Raw genomic sequence first — 12500 nt, forward strand, 5'->3', positions numbered from 1 at the left:
AGGCCTGCAGTGTGTTTACTTGTGTGTGATATCGTGTGCGATACAAGCATTACTCCAGCGTATTTACTTGTGTGTGATATTATGTGCGATACAAGCAGTCCTGCAGTGTGTTTACTTGTGTGTGATATCATGTGCGTTACAAGCAGGCCTGCAGTGTGTTTACTTGTGTGTGATATCATGTGCGATACAAGCAGTCCTGCAGCTTGTTTATTTGTCTGTTATATCATGTGCGATACAAGCTGTCCTGCAGCTTGTTTATTTGTCTGTTATATCATGTCCTATACAAGCAGTCCTGCAGCGAGTTTAATGGTGTGTGATATCATGTGTGATACAAGCAGTCCTGCAGTGTGTTTACTTGCGTGTGATATCATGTGCGATACAAGAAGTCCTGCAGTGTGTTTACTTGTGTGTGATATCATGTGCGATACAAGACGTCCTGCAGAGTGTGTTTATGTTTGTAATAGAATGTGCGATACAAGTAGTGCAGCGTGTCTACTTGTGTGTGTTATCATGTGTGACATAGGCAGTCCTGTAATGTGTTTGTGTGTGATATAATGTGCGATACAAGCAGTCCTGTAGTGTGTTTACTTGTGTGGGATATCATGTGCGATACAAGCAGTAGTGCAACGTGTCTACTTGTGTGTGATATCATGTGTGACACAGGCAGTCCTGCAGTGTGTTTACTTGTGTGGGATATCATGTGCGATACAAGAAGGTAAATAGTATGTCACAGTCGGATATTGATATCAAATATTTGTCCGATACCAGTACATGCTAATATTGAGTTAGATTAATATCGGTATCGGCAGATATTTAGGGTTCCAGTATCGTATCAAAAGTGATAAAGTTGTAACGGGACAACTCTAGCAAATTGTATGTCCCGATCGAATATTGATATCAGACATTTGTCCGATACCAACACATGCTAACTCGTGTTGGATTAATATCGGTTTCTGCGGATATTCAAGGTTCCAGTATCGTATCTGAAGTGGAAAAGTTGTATCGGGACAACTGTAGTAAATAGTATGTTATATGATGTTGATATCACATATTTGTCTGATACCAGCAAAAAATATATACCAAAACAACATTGCAGTGTAAAACAACTTTATTTATCAATATAAACAAATACCAAATAATTATAGTTGCACGTTACTTAGTATCCAGTAACAAAAGTGTCCGCATCATTCAACTTACTTTCTGAGCTTAACTTCATGAATTATTGTGACCACCAGGTTTCACCATTGCCACCCCACTTCAACTGAAAGACAGCATAAGTCCATACCAAGTTAATAACAAATATTTCAGTGTTTTCATATTTACTATTGTTCACTGTTAGTCATTTCATTTGATCAAACCTGTTCCACGCTATGAAATATTAAAAGTATATACTGTGATTCGTGCCGATATCGTATTGGATTAGCATCTGTATCGTCCAATACTCAAGGCTCCAATATTGCTATTGTATTGGACTTGAAAAAGTTGTATCGGGACAACTCTAGCAAATTGTATGTCCAGATATTTGTCTGATACCAGCACATGCTAATATCGTGTTGGATTAATATCGGTATCGGCGGGTATTCAAGGTTCCAGTACCGCATCAGAAGTCAAAAAGTTGTATCGGGACAACTCTAGCAAATTGTATGTCCCGATCGGATATTGATATCAGACATTTGTCCGATACCAGCACATGCTAATATCGTGTTGGATTAATATCGGTATCGGCGGATATTCAAGGTTCCAGTATCGTATCAGAAGTGAAAAAGTTGTATTGGGACAACACTGGCAAATTGTATGTCCTGATAGGATACTGATATTAAATATTTATCCGATACCAGTACATGCTAATATTGTGTAACATTAATATCGGTATCGGCGGATATTTAGAGTTCCAGTATCGTATCAAAAGTGATGAAGTTGTAACGGGACAACTCTAGCAAATTGTATGTCCCGATCGGATATTGATATCAGACATTTGTCTGATACCAGCACATGCTAATATCGTGTTGGATTAATATCGGTATCGGCGGATATTCAAGGTTCCAGTATTGTATCAAAAGTGAAAAAGTTGTTTTGGGACAACTCTAGCAAATTGTATGTCCTGATCGGATATTGATATCAAATATTTATCCGATACCAATACATGCTAATATTGTGTTGGATTAATATCGGTATTGGCGGATATTTAGAGTTCCATTATCGTATCAAAAGTGATAAAGTTGTAACGGGACAACTCTAGCAAATTATATGTCCTGATCGGATATTGATATCAGACATTTGTCCGATACCAGCACATGCTAATATCATGTTGGATTAATATCGGCATCGGCGGATATTCAAGGTTCCAGTATCGTATCAAAAGTGAAAAAGTTTTGGGACAACTCTAGCAAATTGTATGTCCTGATCGGATATTGATATCAAATATTTGTCCGATACCAGTACATGCTAATATTGTGTTGGATTAATATCGGCATCGGCGGATATTTAGAGTTCCAGTATCGTATCAAAAGTGATAAAGTTGTAACGAGACAACTCTAGCAATTTGTATGTCCCGATCGAATATTGATATCAGACGTTTGTCTGATACCAGCACATGCTAATATCGTGTTGGATTAATATCGGTATCGGCGGATATTCAAGGTTCCAGTATTGTATCAAAAGTGAAAAAGTTGTTTTGGGACAACTCTAGCAAATTGTATGTCCTGATCGGATATTGATATCAAATATTTATCCGATACCAATACATGCTAATATTGTGTTGGATTAATATCGGTATCGGCGGATATTTAGGGTGCCAGTAGCGTATCAAAAGTGATAAAGTTGTAACGGGACAACTCTAGCAAATTATATGTCCTGATTGGATATTGATATCAGACATTTGTCCGATACCAGCACATGCTAATATCGTGTTGGATTAATATCGGTAACGGCGGATATTCAAGGTTCCAGTATCGTATCAGAAGTGGAAAAAGTTGTATCGGGACAACTCTAGCAAATTGTATGTCCTGATCGGATATTGATATCAAATATTTGTCCGATACCAGTACATGCTAATATTGTGTTGGATTAATATCGGTATTGGCGGATATTTAGAGTTCCATTATCGTATCAAAAGTGATAAAGTTGTAACGGGACAACTCTAGCAAATTATATGTCCTGATCGGATATTGATATCAGACATTTGTCCGATACCAGCACATGCTAATATCATGTTGGATTAATATCGGCATCGGCGGATATTCAAGGTTCCAGTATCGTATCAAAAGTGAAAAAGTTTTGGGACAACTCTAGCAAATTGTATGTCCTGATCGGATATTGATATCAAATATTTGTCCGATACCAGTACATGCTAATATTGTGTTGGATTAATATCGGTATCGGCAGATATTTAGAGTTCCAGTATCGTATCAAAAGTGATAAAGTTGTAACGGGACAACTCTAGCAAATTGTATGTCCCGATCGGATATTGATATCAGACGTTTGTCCGATACCAGCACATGCTAATATCGTGTTGGATTAATATCGGTATCGGCGGATATTTAGGGTGCCAGTAGCGTATCAAAAGTGATAAAGTTGTAACGGGACAACTCTAGCAAATTGTATGTCCTGATCGGATATTGATATCAAATATTTATCCGATACCAATACATGCTAATATTGTGTTGGATTAATATCGGTATCGGCGGATATTTAGGGTGCCAGTATCGTATCAGAAGTGGAAAAAGTTGTATCGGGACAACTGTAGTAAATAGTATGGTATGTGATGTGGATATCACATATTTGTCTGATACCAGCAAAAAAATATATACCAAAACAACATTGCAGTGTAAAACAACTTTATTTATCAATATAAACAAATACTAAATAATTATAGTTGCACGTTACTTAGTATCCAGTAACAAAAGTGTCCGCATCATTCAACTTACTTTCTGAGCTTAACTTCTTGAATTATTGTGACCACCAGGTTTCAACGAAAACCATTGCCACCCCACTTCAACTGAAAGACAGCATAAGTCCATACCAAGTTAACAGGTCTTTTTTTTTTTTTTTATATATCTACTATTGTTCTGTTTGACCAACAAAATAAAAATATTCAACAATATTTTGTCAAAGTGTCGGATCCGGACTCGAGATCTGATCAGATCCGAGGCCCAAAAAAAAAATTGCATGGTATCGAAGTTATATAGTACGATAAAATGGCATATGCATGCACATATGGTAGTGTGTGTGTGTGTGTGTGTGTGTGTGTGTGTGTGTGTGATAGCGGCACATGCAAGGAGGGATGGACGGGACCAGGGCAGAGCTACAAGTGAGTGAGTGGGATCAGTGCGATACTTTAAGCTCGTCTTCCCAGCGGAGGCAGCGGTCAGGCTTTGATGTTGATGCGAACAAATAGAAGGAAGACCAAATGAGGGGAAAGCATGATTATGTGCTGCGGGGAGAAGAAGCTCTCACGGAACTTTCCGCTGGGCTCCCAGTCATGGAAGGTGACCAGGGATTGAGGATTCGGACGATTGGTTTGTAAAGTTTGTCCACAAAGTGATTGCAATAAAATAAACATTTTTAAGTAACATTTTGAAGTGCAAAAATAAGTCGAGCACTCTTGATATTGACGTATGAAAACAGTGGAATAACTTACAAAGGGGATCGGGGTTAGCTGTCACATTCTTGAATAAGCCTGACGGTCTATTGGAATAAGGCTTGCATAGAGCTCTATCGGTCCGATATCAGCAAGAAACCAGACAATATCAGCTTCCGTGTAAAATGTGCGATACAAGCAGTCCTGCAGCGTGTTTACTTGTTTGTGATATCATGTGCGATACAATCAGTCCTGCAGCGTGTTAGTGTGATATCATGTGCGATAGAATCAGTCCTTCAGAGTGTTTACTTGCGTGTGATATTATGTGCGATACAATAAGTCATGCTGCGGGTTTATTTGTGTGATATCATGTGCGATAAAATCAGCCCTGCAGAGTTTTTATTTATATGATGTCGTGTGCGATAGACACAGTCCTACAGCGTATTTACTTGTGTGTGATATCATGTGCGATACAATCAGTCCTGCAGAGTTTTTATTTTTATGATATCATATGCGATAGAAACAGTCCTACAAAGTATTTACTTGTGTGTGATATCATGTGCGATGCAAGCGGTCCTGCAGCATGTTTATTTGTGTGTGATATCATGTGCGAAGCAAGCGGTCTTGCAGCATGTTTATTTGTATGTGATGTCATGTGCGATACAATCAGTCTTGCAGCATGTTTGTGTGATATTATGTGTGATACAATCAGTCCTGCAGCGTGTTTATTTGTGTGATATTATGTGCGAGACAATCAGTCCTGCAGAGTGTTTATTTTTATGATATAATGTGCAATAGAAGCAGCCCTGCAGCGTGTTTATTTGTGTGTGATATCATGTGTGATATAATCAGTCCTGCAGCGTGTTTATTTGTGTGATATTATGTGCGACACAATCAGTCCTGCAGAGTTTTTATTTTTATGATATCATATGCGATAGAAACAGTCCTACAAAGTATTTACTTGTGTGTGATAACATGTGCGATGCAAGCGGTCCTGCAGCATGTTTATTTGTGTGTGATATCATGTGCGAAACAAGCTGTCTTGCAGCATGTTTATTTGTATGTGATGTCATGTGCGATACAATCAGTCTTGCAGCATGTTTGTGTGATATTATGTGTGATACAATCAGTCCTGCAGCGTGTTTATTTGTGTGATATTATGTGCGACACAATCAGTCCTGCATAGTGTTTATTTTTATGATATCGTGTGCAATAGAAGCAGCCCTGCAGCGTGTTTACTTGTGTGTGACATCATGTGCGATACAAGCGGTCCTGCAGCGTGTTTATTTGTGTGTGATATCATGTGTGATACAATCAGTCTTGCAGCATGTTTGTGTGATATTATGTGTGATACAATCAGTCCTGCAGCGTGTTTATTTGTGTGATATTATGTGCGATACAATCAGTCCTGCAGCGTGTTTGTGTGATATCATGTGGGATACAATCAGTCCTGCAGCGTGTTTATTTGTGTGATATTATATGCGACACAATCAGTCCTGCAGAGTGTTTATTTTTATGATATCATGTGCATTAGAAGCAGTCCTGCAGCGTGTTTACTTGTGTGTGATATCATGTGCGAAGCAAGCGGTCTTGCAGCATGTTTATTTGTATGTGATGCCATGTGCGATACAATCAGTCTTGCAGCATGTTTGTGTGATATTATGTGTGATACAATCAGTCCTGCAGCGTGTTTATTTGTGTGATATTATGTGCGATACAATCAGTCCTGCAGTGTGTTTGTGTGATATCATGTGGGATACAATCAGTCTTGCAGCGTGTTTATTTGTGTGATATTATGTGCGACACAATCAGTCCTGCAGAGTGTTCATTTTTTATTATATCCTGTGCAATAGAAGCAGTCCTGCAGCGTGTTTACTTGTGTGTGATATCATGTGCGAAGCAAGCGGTCTTGCAGCATGTTTATTTGTATGTGATGTCATGTGCGATACAATTAGTTCTGCAGTATGTTTATTTGTGTGATATTATGTGCGATACAATCAGTCTTGCAGAGTGTTTACTTGTGTGTGATATCATGTGCGATACAATCAGTCCTGCAGCGTGTTTATTTGTGTGATATTATGTGCATCACAATCAGTCCTGCAGAGTGTTTATTTTTATGATATCATGTGCAATAGAAGCAGCCCTGCAGCGTGTTTACTTGTGTGTGATATCATGTGCGATGCAAGCGGTCCTGCAGCGTGTTTATTTGTGTGTGATATCATGTGTGATACAATCAGTCTTGCAGCATGTTTGTGTGATATTATGTGTGATACAATCAGTCCTGCAGCGTGTTTGTGTGATATCATGTGGGATACAATCAGTCCTGCAGCGTGTTTATTTGTGTGATATTATGTGCGACACAATCAGTCCTGCAGAGTGTTTATTTTTATGATATCATGTGCAATAGAAGCAGTCCTGCAGCGCGTTTACTTGTGTGTGATATCATGTGCGAAGCAAGCGGTCTTGCAGCATGTTTATTTTTATGTGATGTCATGTGCGATACAATTAGTTCTGCAGTATGTTTATTTGTGTGATATCATGTGCGATGCAAGCGGTCCTGCAGCGTGTTTATTTGTGTGTGATATCATGTGTGATACAATCAGTCTTGCAGCATGTTTGTGTGATATTATGTGTGATACAATCAGTCCTGCAGCGTGTTTGTGTGATATCATGTGGGATACAATCAGTCCTGCAGCGTGTTTATTTGTGTGATATTATGTGCGACACAATCAGTCCTGCAGAGTGTTTGTTTTTATGATATCATGTGCAATAGAAGCAGTCCTGCAGCGCGTTTACTTGTGTGTGATATCATGTGCGAAGCAAGCGGTCTTGCAGCATGTTTATTTTTATGTGATGTCATGTGCGATACAATTAGTTCTGCAGTATGTTTATTTGTGTGATATTATGTGCGATACAATCAGTCCTGCAGTGTATTCATTAGTGTGATAGTATGGGCGATACAATCAGACCTGCAGCGTGTTTGTGTGATATCATGTGGGATAGAAGCAGTCTTGCAGAGTGTTTACTTGTGTGTGATATCATGTGCGATACAATCAGTCCTGCAGCGTGTTTATTTGTGTGCTATTATGTGTATCACAATCAGTCCTGCAGTGTTTATTTTTATGATATCATTTGCAATAGAAGCAGCCCTGCAGCGTGTTTATTTGTGTGTGACATCATGTGCGATGCAAGCGGTCCTGCAGCGTGTTTATTTGTGTGTGATATCATGTGTGATACAATCAGTCTTGCAGCATGTTTGTGTGATATCATGTGGGATACAATCAGTCCTGCAGCGTGTTTATTTGTGTGATATTATGTGCGACACAATCAGTCCTGCAGAGTGTTTATTTTTATGATATTATGTGCAATAGAAGCAGCCCTGCAGCGTGTTTACTTGTGTGTGATATCATGTGCGAAGCAAGCCGTCTTGCAGCATGTTTATTTGTATGTGATGTCATGTGCGATACAATTAGTTCTGCAGTATGCTTATTTGTGTGATATTATGTGCGACACAATCAGTCCTGCAGCGTGTTTGTGTGATATCATGTGGGATAGAAGCAGTCTTGCACAGTGTTTACTTGTGTGTGATATCATGTGCGATACAATCAGTCCTGCAGCGTGTTTATTTGTGTGCTATTATGTGTATCACAATCAGTCCTGCAGTGTTTATTTTTATGATATCATGTGCAATAGAAGCAGCCCTGCAGCGTGTTTACTTGTGTGTGATATCATGTGCGATGCAAGCGGTCCTGCAGCGTGTTTATTTGTGTGTGATATCATGTGTGATACAATCAGTCTTGCAGCATGTTTGTGTGATATTATGTGTGATACAATCAGTCCTGCAGCGTGTTTATTTGTGTGATATTATGTGCGATACAATCAGTCCTGCAGTGTGTTTGTGTGATATCATGTGGGATACAATCAGTCCTGCAGCGTGTTTATTTGTGTGATATTATGTGCGACACAATCAGTCCTGCAGAGTGTTTATTTTTATGATATCATGTGCAATAGAAGCAGTCCTGCAGCGTGTTTACTTGTGTGTGATATCATGTGCGAAGCAAGCGGTCTTGCACCATGTTTATTTGTATGTGATGTCTTGTGCGATACAATTAGTTCTGCAGTATGTTTATTTGTGTGATATTATGTGCGATACAATCAGTCCTGCAGTGTATTCATTAGTGTGATAGTATGGGCGATACAATCAGTCCTGCAGCGTGTTTGTGTGATATCATGTGGGATAGAAGCAGTCTTGCAGAGTGTTTACTTGTGTGTGATATCATGTGCGACACAATCAGTCCTGCAGCGTGTTTATTTGTGTGATATTATGTGCGACACAATCAGTCCTGCAGAGTGTTTATTTTTATGATATCATGTGCAATAAGAAGCAGTCCTGCAGCGTGTTTACTTGTGTGTGATATCATGTGCGAAGCAAGCGGTCTTGCACCGTGTTTATTTGTATGTGATATTATATGCGATACAATCAGTCCTGCAGTGTATTCATTAGTGTGATAGTATGGGCGATACAATCAGTCCTGCAGCGTTTTTGTGTGATATCATGTGGCATAGAAGCAGTCTTGCAGAGTGTTTACTTGTGTGTGATATCATGTGCGAAGCAATCAGTCCTGCAGAGTGTTTATTTTTATGATATCATGTGCGATAGAAACAGCCCTGCAGCGTGTTTAACTGTGTGTGATATCATGTGCGAAGCAAGCAGTCCTGCAGCGTGTTTATTTGTGTGTGATATCATGTGCGATACAATTAGTTCTGCAGTATGTTTATTTGTGTGATATTATTTGCGATACAATCAGTCCTGCAGTGTGTTCATTAGTGTGATAGTATGTGCGATACAATCAGCCCTGCAGCGTGTTTGTGTGATATCATGTGGGATAGAAGCAGTCTTGCAGAGTGTTTACTTGTGTGTGATATCATGTGCGATATAATCAGTCCTGCAGCGTGTTTATTTGTGTGATGTTATGTGTGACAATCAGTCCTGTAAAGTGTTTATTTTTATGATATCATGTGCGATAGAAGCAGTCCTTCAGCGTGTTTAATTGTGTGTGATCTCATGTGCGGAGCAAGCAGTCCTGCAGCGTGTTTATTTGTGTGTGATATCATGTGCGATACAATTAGTCCTGCAGTGTATTCATTAGTGTGATAGTATGGGCGATACAATCAGTCCTGCAGTGTGTTTGTGTGATATCATGTGGGATAGAAGCAGTCTTGCAGAGTGTTTACTTGTGTGTGATATCATGTGCGATACAATCAGTCCTGCAGCGTGTTTATTTGTGTGATATTATGTGTGACAATCAGTCCTGCAAAGTGTTTATTTTTATGATATCATGTGCGATAGAAGTAGTCCTGCAGCGTGTTTAATTGTGTGTGATATCATGTGCGAAGCAAGCAGTCCTGCAGCATGTTTATTTGTGTGTGATATCATGTGCGATAAAATTTGTTCTGCAGTATGTTTATTTGTGTGATATTATGTGCGATACAATCAGTCCTGCAGTGTGTTTATTAGTGTGATAGTATGTGCGATACAATCAGTCCTGCAGCGTGTTTGTGTGATATCATGTGGGACACAATCAGTCCTGCAGCGTGTTTATTTGTGTGATATTATGTGCGACACAATCAGTCCTGCAGCGTGTTTATTTTTATGATATCATGAGCGATAGAAGCAGTTCTGCAGCGTGTTTACTTGTGTGTGATATCATTTGTGAAGCAAGAGGTCCTGCAGCGAGTTTATTTGTGTGTGATATCACGTGTGATAAAATCAGTCCTGCAGCATGTTTATTTGTGTGATATTATGTGCGATACAAACAGTCCTGCAGCGAGTTTATTCGTGTGATAACATGTGCGATACAATCAGTCCTGCAGCGTGTTTATTTGTGTGATATTATGTGCGACACAATCAGTCCTGCAGAGTGTTTGTTTTTATGATACCATGTGCGATAGAAACAGCCCTACAGCGTGTTTACTTGTGTGTAAGATCATGTGCGATGCAAGCGGTCCTGCAGCTTGTTTATTTGTGTGTGATATCATGTGCGATACAATCAGTCCTGCAGCATGTTTATTTGTGCGATATTGTGTGCGATACAATCAGTCGTGACAATTTGTCACCAGCTTGTGCACAATGTAAGAAACTCAGGTCAGTTACACGATGTGTAATTTCCACATTTGTTAAGCACAGCATTTACTTATATGACCCAATCCAAACAACTTTCCCTAGTCATGGTGCAGTAAAAAAATTCAACCAGCTCCAAAAAACCCCCAAAAAATTATATATATATACAGGTAAAAGCCAGTAAATTAGAATATTTTGAAAAACTTGATTTATTTTAGTAATTGCATTCAAAAGGTGTAACTTGTACATTATATTTATTCATTGCACACAGACTGATGCATTCAAATATTTATTTCATTTAATTTTGATGATTTGAAGTGGCAACAAATGAAAATCCAAAATTCCGTGTGTCACAAAATTAGAATATTACTTAAGGCTAATACAAAAAAGGGATTTTTAGAAATGTTGGCCAACTGAAAAGTATGAAAATGAAAAATATGAGCATGTACAATACTCAATACTTGGTTGGAGCTCCTTTTGCCTCAATTACTGCGTTAATGCGGCGTGGCATGGAGTCGATGAGTTTCTGGCACTGCTCAGGTGTTATGAGAGCCCAGGTTGCTCTGATAGTGGCCTTCAACTCTTCTGCGTTTTTGGGTCTGGCATTCTGCATCTTCCTTTTCACAATACCCCACAGATTTTCTATGGGGCTAAGGTCAGGGGAGTTGGCGGGCCAATTTAGAACAGAAATACCATGGTCCGTAAACCAGGCACGGGTAGATTTTGTGCTGTGTGCAAGCGCCAAGTCCTGTTGGAACTTGAAATCTCCATCTCCATAGAGCAGGTCAGCAGCAGGAAGCATGAAGTGCTCTAAAACTTGCTGGTAGACGGCTGCGTTGACCCTGGATCTCAGGAAACAGAGTGGACCGACACCAGCAGATGACATGGCACCCCAAACCATCACTGATGGTGGAAACTTGACACTAGACTTCAGGCAACGTGGATCCTGTGCCTCTCCTGTCTTCCTCCAGACTCTGGGACCTCGATTTCCAAAGGAAATGCAAAATTTGCATGGTTGGGTGATGGTTTGGGGTGCCATGTCATCTGCTGGTGTCGGTCCACTCTGTTTCCTGAGATCCAGGGTCAACGCAGCCGTCTACCAGCAAGTTTTAGAGCACTTCATGCTTCCTGCTGCTGACCTGCTCTATGGAGATGGAGATTTCAAGTTCCAACAGGACTTGGCGCCTGCACACAGCGCAAAATCTACCCGTGCCTGGTTTACGGACCATGGTATTTCTGTTCTAAATTGGCCCGCCAACTCCCCTGACCTTAGCCCCATAGAAAATCTGTGGGGTATTGTGAAAAGGAAGATGCAGAATGCCAGACCCAAAAACGCAGAAGAGTTGAAGGCCACTATCAGAGCAACCTGGGCTCTCATAACACCTGAGCAGTGCCAGAAACTCATCGACTCCATGCCACGCCGCATTAACGCAGTAATTGAGGCAAAAGGAGCTCCAACCAAGTATTGAGTATTGTACATGCTCATATTTTTCATTTTCATACTTTTCAGTTGGTCAACATTTCTAAAAATCCCTTTTTTGTATTAGCCTTAAGTAATATTCTAATTTTGTGACACACGGAATTTTGGATTTTCATTTGTTGCCACTTCAAATCATCAAAATTAAATGAAATAAACATTTGAATGCATCAGTCTGTGTGCAATGAATAAATATAATGTACAAGTTACACCTTTTGAATGCAATTACTGAAATAAATCAAGTTTTTCAAAATATTCTAATTTACTGGCTTTTACCTGTATATATATATATATATATATATATATATATATATATATATATA

The sequence above is a fragment of the Nerophis lumbriciformis genome, linkage group LG26, assembly GCF_033978685.3.
Source record: "Nerophis lumbriciformis linkage group LG26, RoL_Nlum_v2.1, whole genome shotgun sequence".
Lineage (NCBI taxonomy): Eukaryota > Metazoa > Chordata > Actinopteri > Syngnathiformes > Syngnathidae > Nerophis > Nerophis lumbriciformis.